Consider the following 8,565-nt stretch of genomic DNA (forward strand, 5'->3'; position numbering starts at 1 on the left):
TCAAAACTCATGCTTGGTGTTCTATGTCAGTGCAAGTAGGAATTACACAATGCCTCCAACAAACAAAACCTGTTACAGAATTACCACTTAAAAGGGCACTATCTGAAATACAGTTGCCCACTGCAATTTTAACTCAGCCCTGATCATATTTATATTATGGTACAGTCTGTAATTACTTAGTCCATTTTTTCCCCTAATAGGCTACCACCCATTTTCATTACACAGAACAGATGTGTTGTTGAGGATCAGCTATTTGACAGTTTCCCTCATCCTTGCTATTTGGAATGCAGCCCAGTGCTGTTTTATTGCTTACTCTTAAAATTCTGCTTACATGCTATTTATTTATTTATTAATTCATTATACTTTATTAGAATATGGTAGTAGGTAGAGTTTGAGAGATCAAAAAGGCTAGTCTTCTACTGCTGTGGGCTTATTTTAGCAGTAAAATGTCTCCAATTTGTTCTCATTCCTTCTGTTGGAAGGTATTTTCAGTATTTCATTCCTCTTCTAATTTCCAATAAAATTTAAGTATATTACATATTATGTTATTCACTCAAAATATAATGGTCATTTTATGTCTTTCACTCAAAACATATATTTTTCTCCCTCTTGAATTTAATCCCAGTAAAGTTATAGACAAAAATATAGCTCCTCTCAAAACAGTAAACAAAGATAAATTAAAAATTTAATCTCTAAATTAATCCAGAAGAATCTTTCTCTGAGACATTTCAACACTGCCTGTTATCATAACTTTGTGCTCCATTTAACTTACAACTCTCCTACTAAGGATGCCTTTTCCAGTTTTTACTAGTTCTTTCATGAACAACAGTCTTGATTGTCAGATTGATGCACTGTGCTAGACAAAGGATATACAGTACCTGTATTAATTTATCACAGTGATTAATCTAGTCAGATCTACATTTTAAAGCTAATGCCATAATTAAAGACATTTTCCATGCTTATCTCCTTATTTTTGCAGCTGAGAAGCCTGCTCTAATTTCTTTTAATATTCAAGTTCTAGCTATGATGGTCTTTGATAACTCTTTTTGAACACTACATTTTATTATATTACCAACATAGATTCTGGAGATAAAAACCTCCCCTTGTTCCCATCAACCTCACTCATACGACAACATCAGAGGAACTACAGACATCCTGGATCTATTAGAGCACTGAATACAGATTTAAAACTAGGATTATTTAATTCTTTTAGTTTACAAAAGTTTGCCTTTCTGAAAACAGAGATGTACTATTTTTTTTCCTATTTATATTAGATATAAGATGACTATCAATCATTTAAATCAAAGTTATTTTCTACATCCAACTCTTTTAATGCCCTCATCACTGTTCGGCAAAGGATAATCAGGGTTATAGACCAAAGACACCAGTAAAACAAAGCTTATCCTCATTTTTAAAGTCATTCCTAAGAGTACTTCATATCCCATACTTCACAAAAGAGAAATAGTGTTCCTACAATTTATTTTTAACTGAGTGCTATAGGAAATCTATATATCTCAAGTTAGGCACCGCCAAAAGAAATGGAACACAGATTGTGTAACTAAGCAAATTTTCTTGGGAAAATTATAAAAATTACAGATAGTTTTGCAGCAGAAAGTATCACATGTCTTTACACACAGGTGATGATGCAGACGCAGATTTAGCCTGTGGCAAATATTTTAAGAATACAGTTGAACTGCAAAATACCAACATAATTTGCGTATCACACTACAATTTCTTAAAGTACAAGTTTATTTTTATAACTCTTATCTATAACATAGGGTGTTTGATTTAAACGAGCATTTCATTGTAATGTATGGATGTAAATTTATGTGTGTAAACATACTGTGAGACCTCATTCCTCCTCCTCTATGAGCTTTGTTTCTAGCAAGGGAAAAGTCAAAGAGCTGGAGGAGAAATAGAAGCCACAGGAAAAGTAAAGGCCACGCACTGGGTCACAGAGGCAAAACGCAGCCCGTAGTTTTGGTGCCCTAATCCACATGCATCAACAAAACACACACAGAAGATATGTGCTTTCTTGGTGGAAAAACTGTGCGTTCTGCTGGTATGCAAGTCAACACAAGTTTTGTGTGTGTTGTTAATACCACTACTCAAGACCGTTTTAAAATCGGTATTCATACACAGTATCTATTCTACGTGTTTCTCCTTTCCCCTATGAAGTTCATTTATTTAAGGAAAAGTTAAGACAGTTAAAGCATTTTCCTTTGCTGCAGAATGGCTAGTGTTCTAACACATTCCATGAGTAAACACTCTGCTCCTGCTGCCTGCTCCTGCTGCCTATTAGTTTCAGTTTTATAGCTAGTATTTTTGTTATTCCATAGCTGTCATGGTCAGGCATGTTCCTGTAGAGGGAGGCAGCTCCTCAGGTAACTGGAAACAGTTTCCAAAAGTGACTGGAACAGGACCCAAGTCTTAAAATTTACATTGCACATAGATTTTATCTTGTGCTGTCTAGGGTATCAGCACCAAATCAATATGTGATTTTTGCATTCTAACATCTCATATTATTTGATGTACTGTTGTGATGTGACTGCTCCCTTTTCAGGATATACACCCAGGCAGAACAGCCCTTTATATATATATATATATATATATATATATATACACATATACGCACACATATGTTATGTATATTATATATATATATAGTTTGAATCTCTGTCAGGATTTGTCTCTACTTCAGAAATTTGTGGATCGCTGAGATCCAGTGATTAATGTGGTAAAATAAACGTATACAGTATTAGTTAACAAACAATAATATGAGTGGTCAAAGGAAACACACTTCTCCCTCTTCAGGAATTAATATTACTTCCTCTACTTAGGGAGCTGGTGTAAGGCACAAGAAAAAAAGTATATCTGTATGTGCATGTGCGAGGAGGAGACAGATTCTCCTCCTCGGACAGAGGAGGGCTGTATAATGCCAGAATACATGAAAAGCAATACGACTGACATACTAAACTTGGCTGAATAGTCATTGGTAATGCAAAGGTAAACAAGGCTGCATATGCAATAAGTTGTGAGAATCTTCAGTGGACTGAACTTCTGGCTTTGTACCTAGCAAGGTAATTTTCCTGTATGATCCTGTACTGTTGGATAACAGAGATCTACAACTGTCTTCAACACAAACACACACAATTTCCAAATATGTTTCAGTTCATTGCAAGCATTTTATGCAAAGAAGATAAATAGATTACTAAGCATGTGTGCTATCCTATTGAACTTTTATAATTATTATAAACCATATTCATCAGAAAGTTAAAAACATTTAATGATCCATCCCATTTCAGATTCTACCTCAAATTTAATTATAGTTGGCAAAATCGAGTGTTTGCCCCTGTGAAGTTCAGACCACTTCATATCCAGAACAGATAGAGAACAAGAACTCAAGTCACAGCTACTGTATCTTCTCCATAAACTAGAGTGCTTCTGACAACTGGGTTAAAAAATAACTGAAGCTAATAAAAAAAAAAAAAAAAAACAAGAACAAACCGACCAAAACTCACAACATCCTAACAAACCTTGAGAAGGAAAGAGAGATGGAGAGAGAATGAGAGGTTCCTCTTCAGAACGAAAACTAAAAATTGGTTACTAAAGACTAAATAAACAAGGATTCTTCAGTTCATTTCATTTACTCTTCCATTAAACACCCAAGGTAAATTCTTTCAAAGATGTCTAGGAAACCTCTGGAAAAGCTCTACGATGTGCTCAATACTAACTCTGAGAGCAAAAGAAGCTATTTTGCTTCACACAGACACACACATATATAAAATATGTACATTTTCATATGTACATATTTTATGTCATTCTTCTTCTCTACCACCTTTGCTTTTCTTGACATTTAATTAACCGTATGTCTCTGATGTCAAAACAAACGTAAAGTATAGCTGCTTGTAGGGAATGCAAACTCTAATTAAGATGAGATTTTAGGCATAACATAAGAAAAGGTTTGAATTCTCATCATGAAAATATTCCATCTTATAAAATATTCCCAAATGTGCTTTTTACTCTCTAAATCTATCTCCATCTTGAAAAACTAGAGGTTAAATTAAAAAATACAATATCCATCTTCCGTAAAGGAAGTTTCCTTCTTGGAATTTCAAACCAAATTTACCACTGGCCTGATCCCACTGGCTGTAGTGAATCTCAGGGTGAGATGGAACACACCATCTTGAAAGCATTAAACCTGTGGGAAATAGATTCAGAGAGATTCCAACTTTTTTTTTTTCTTTTTTTTTCTTTTTTTTTTTTAAATTACACTAAGGAGCAATGATCTTAATTTTGGACCAACCCCAGGAAATTCACAGATAAGAAATTTGAAACAATAAAAAAGTCAACATTTATTTATGGTCAGATTCCAACACTGTGATGTCAAACCTATCTCCTCTCTCCCATTTCAGAAAAAACATTTGTTCAGTAAAACAGTATTTAGTGTAATATATTAGAGGCTAGTCCACATCATTTTGCCCCTTAAAAAAGTGCAAATTCTGTAAAAACAACTCTCACCAAATAAACCAAAAAAAACAGATTTCCAAACTTTTGCTGAAACCTCAGAGTAAGTCTATGCTTTCTCAGAAATCTGACAAAATCTTTTATTTAGGCTGTTTGCCGAATGTCTGTAGCCTGCATAGAGGTCTCCTGTACATTATTAAAAAAATACTTGGGTGGGCGCTTTCAGTAAAATACCTTCTAATAGAAATATACCTGGGCAAACTTACTGTGCAAAACAGAGGAGGAATAATGGAAATCAGTTACTGACCAAAAGTAAGTTGTAAACTTTAAAACAGAATATCCTGAAGACAGAGATGCTTTTGATGCACCATACCCAACTGCATAAGTGAATATGCTTCCCCTAATGTGTCAAGACGACCGTCTTAACCTTAAGAAAGTCCTAAGCTCAGGGAAGATACAAAAAGGCCACATTAACTGCTTTTACTTCCTTAAGTGTAGCTTCATTTATTTATTTATTTATTTTTGCTAAAACAGAGGCAGGAATATCTGCACCCCTGGTTAAATTTTGTGCTGAAACGTCAAGTAGCAAATATAATGAGATCTATTAAAATATTCTCCCCTTGGTTTACCATTCAAATGGAAAAGTTAGAATTTCCATGGGGACAAGATAGTGCCATCAGCAGAGTCTGAACTCTCCACACATACTTCAGGACACCCAGTCAATCCAGCAATGCAATTGACTGAGCATCCTCAAGAGAACCTAATAATTTGACTTGTGCCCTAAACTCTTTTTGAGAAAATAACTCATGAAAGGCTCTGCTTTGCATCAGACCTAACAGGAAATTTTCCAACTCGTCAAAGGGATCTTGATTCTGATGGCAATGACCACAGTATCTTGCTGGATTTATGCTCATTCCATCATGATAAAAGAGGGAATGTTATTCTTGATGCATCGTATAAACCCTTCTGAGAACAAGGGTTTAAGAACTAGGCATTTCACATTAAGCTCTGTGTCTTCGTCAGGGTTTGTATATTGCTCTTTTACCTAGTATTTTATAATTGGAAATATAAATCTGTTTTTCGAAAATATATCTGTTGCTATATATTATGGTATGGCACTTGCATAACATGAAGAACAGATGAAATAAAGGGACCTCTTGGTCCCAGCTCTTACATATAGACTTCATCTTAGCTGGGAAACTAGAGAAAAAGTTCTCATATTATCTTGAACCATTGCTACCGCTCTCGTTCAGAGTAAAGCACACATTTACTCGGGTCTAATCTATACAAAGTGTCCTCTTTGCACCTTTCATGCAAATTTTGGGAGATTGTTCCCCAATATGCTGATAGTTTTAAAAAATATATTATCTGTAAAATACATACACTTTTTTTCTGAACAATGATAAAGAGCTTAGAGGAATGAAATACAAGTCTACTGGGCTTTTTCAATATTAAACATTAGGCTCTGTGTAATTGCTATATTGGGGAATTCTAGAAATTAATGAATACCATTTGCAGTTAGAAAGAATTTAATGTTCAAGATCCCAGATTGCCTAAGGATATGGTTTGGTTTTGGGTCAGATGCAGAGACTCCAAATCTGGAAGCAGTTGTCACAGATACTGTGACCTAAAATATGGTATTTCTGATGAAAGCAGAACACAGAATTTGATCATCTTCAACTGAACAAACAAACTAGCTTCTCAGACAAGATTTTGAGCACACCTACAAGGGGCTTGAGATTTTCAGGCTTTTTATTTCAAGAAGTGTTATAAGTAAATTCAACTTTAAACTTAACTGCATAAAAAAAAATACAGATTCTGGTGTTCATCCATCAGATAGCTGGTATTAACTAAACTTAGCAGGGTAGCTATTTCATGAAGATCTGCTTTTCAGCCTTCTCAGGGTCTTTTAAAAACACACTGGAAGACTGCAGGAGCAAAATATTTACTAATCCAAACTGATTCTTGCCACCAATATTTGATATTACCTACACTGAGCAAAAATACTAACTCAGTGCTGTATAACCTACTGTTCGTAACTATTTTGAATTAAACTGGGAAAATAAACCAGTAGGGATTTTTTTTTAACAATAGCTCTTCTACAAATTCAGGGAAGATTAGTGTCAGGCTTCAAATTATTTTTTTTGACTCATTCCTCTTTGAATTAATACCAAAGGCACTTGAGAACATCTCCTTCAGTTATTTCTATAATCTTCGTATAATTGAACTTCTCAAAGGAACAGCAAAAACTCTGCCCACAAAGATCTCTGCCCACAGATCATTACAAGAGTTCATTTAGAGACACCTACCCTCTTCCTCTCTCTCAAAACACTCTTGCGATAACTCCTGTGATAAATAGAAAAACCTTAGCAGGGGGTGACAATGACCCAGTTGAATTTGAGTCATTCAAAAAGTTATTCTTTCAAGCAGATTCCAGGGGACAAAATGTCAAAGCCCCTAAAATCACCCTTGCCCTCCATGATCATCACATAACTGCTGGCTGCTTTTTGCTGAGAATGCTGAAGAAACATAAAGAACAAAATATATGTCAAGATATATAGCTTTGGTATTATACATGGGGTACACTTCACCTCATTCCAAGGGGTGACATAATCCCGCCATGAAATATGGAAGCCACCATTTCTGTCAAGTTAGTAGCTGAACTAGAAAATATATACTCTGAAAAAAAGTAAAGTCAAACAAAATAAAACAAAATAAAACACTATGGCTTCTAATCCAGCATTTTTTCAAAGGTTTTCAGAAACTTTACTAGTCGTGGCAGGCTGCCTTTTGTTTGGAGCATGGCTAATAGGTTTAATGAAAGGACATTACAATTACAGATAGGTCTGTATTGTATTTTTAGAATTCCTTCGTATTTGGGCATCTCTTCAAATTTTAAATCATTCCCATGATGACAGCTATGTCAGTTGAATTTTTAGTCCTACAAATGGAAAAAAAAAAGACATATGGTTCTCTCAGTTTGGGGTTGATCTGAGGTTTAAGTTCATTTTAGACTTAATCATCAGTTCATTAAGTTTGCCTTTTATATGCATGTTCTCTATTTCCTAGAAGCATCAGTATCTTACTATTTAACTCAGTTACATCCTGCCCTGCCACTACATGAGGTCAGCAAAATCTTTCAATCTGCATGGATTGTCAGTGAAATTGAGGTAGAGAGGTCCACTTCGTGTGCTTAGGGGGTGAGAACAATCACATAAAAAAATTAGTCAAATTACTGCTTTAATTTGCTCAATATCTGGAGAAGAGAAATGAAATACTGATGACATCACTCATTCTGCTGACTTTTCTATTGCTTCCAGAAAAGAAAAATGTACCTCTTCAAGTAAAGGACAGATGTGCAAAAGAGCATAGGTAATTACTGTCAGGACAAATAAACTCAATTAAGAAAAAAAAAAGGTTATGTTCAATATTGAACTTTAGTGGCCAAAGCTCTTCTTTCTTTCTGATCTTTCAACTGTGCACCCATTTCATCCTCGAACAACATCCCTTCTCTAATTACAGAGAACGTGTTTGAACGTGTTTAAGCAAAACTTTTCTTAAAATGACAAAGTAGTTAACAAAAGAATAGAAGACAGACACAGTATCTTTTACTATATCAGGTAATAGGAAAAAAAGCTTCGGAGGTGTTTTTTTTTTTTTTTTTTTTTTTGTTACCAAAGTAGTCTTCAGGTCTTCCAGTTATATTAGTGGGCCTGATAAAAAGCATGACATTTCCTTAGAAATCCTGTGGCTCTTTTGTCAGTTAACACAGCCTGAGAAATAATTGCTAGAAAACTACTCACTATTGATTGCAATAATTCTGTATAGGGCTCAATCATGTATCTTAAATCAATTTACAGGACTCACAAATCATAAGTTTTCAGATATAATTTAGATATTCACAAAATAGATTTGGAAAAAACGTAATTTTTACAAATGCCAGAACTGGAGACTAATGTATCATATACCTATCTATAATTTGACTTACGATAGAGACAAAATTATCACAGATGTATGATTGCATTGTCCTCTAGAAGAAGGACCATAAGCACTTTCCTCATTGTTAGAAGAAAAATAAGTAGTAGTGTCAAGCATGAT

Source organism: Tinamus guttatus, unplaced genomic scaffold (genome assembly GCF_059628265.1).
Source record: "Tinamus guttatus ecotype Peru unplaced genomic scaffold, ASM5962826v1 Tinamus_guttatus_pri_ptg000035l, whole genome shotgun sequence".
Classification (NCBI taxonomy): domain Eukaryota; kingdom Metazoa; phylum Chordata; class Aves; order Tinamiformes; family Tinamidae; genus Tinamus; species Tinamus guttatus.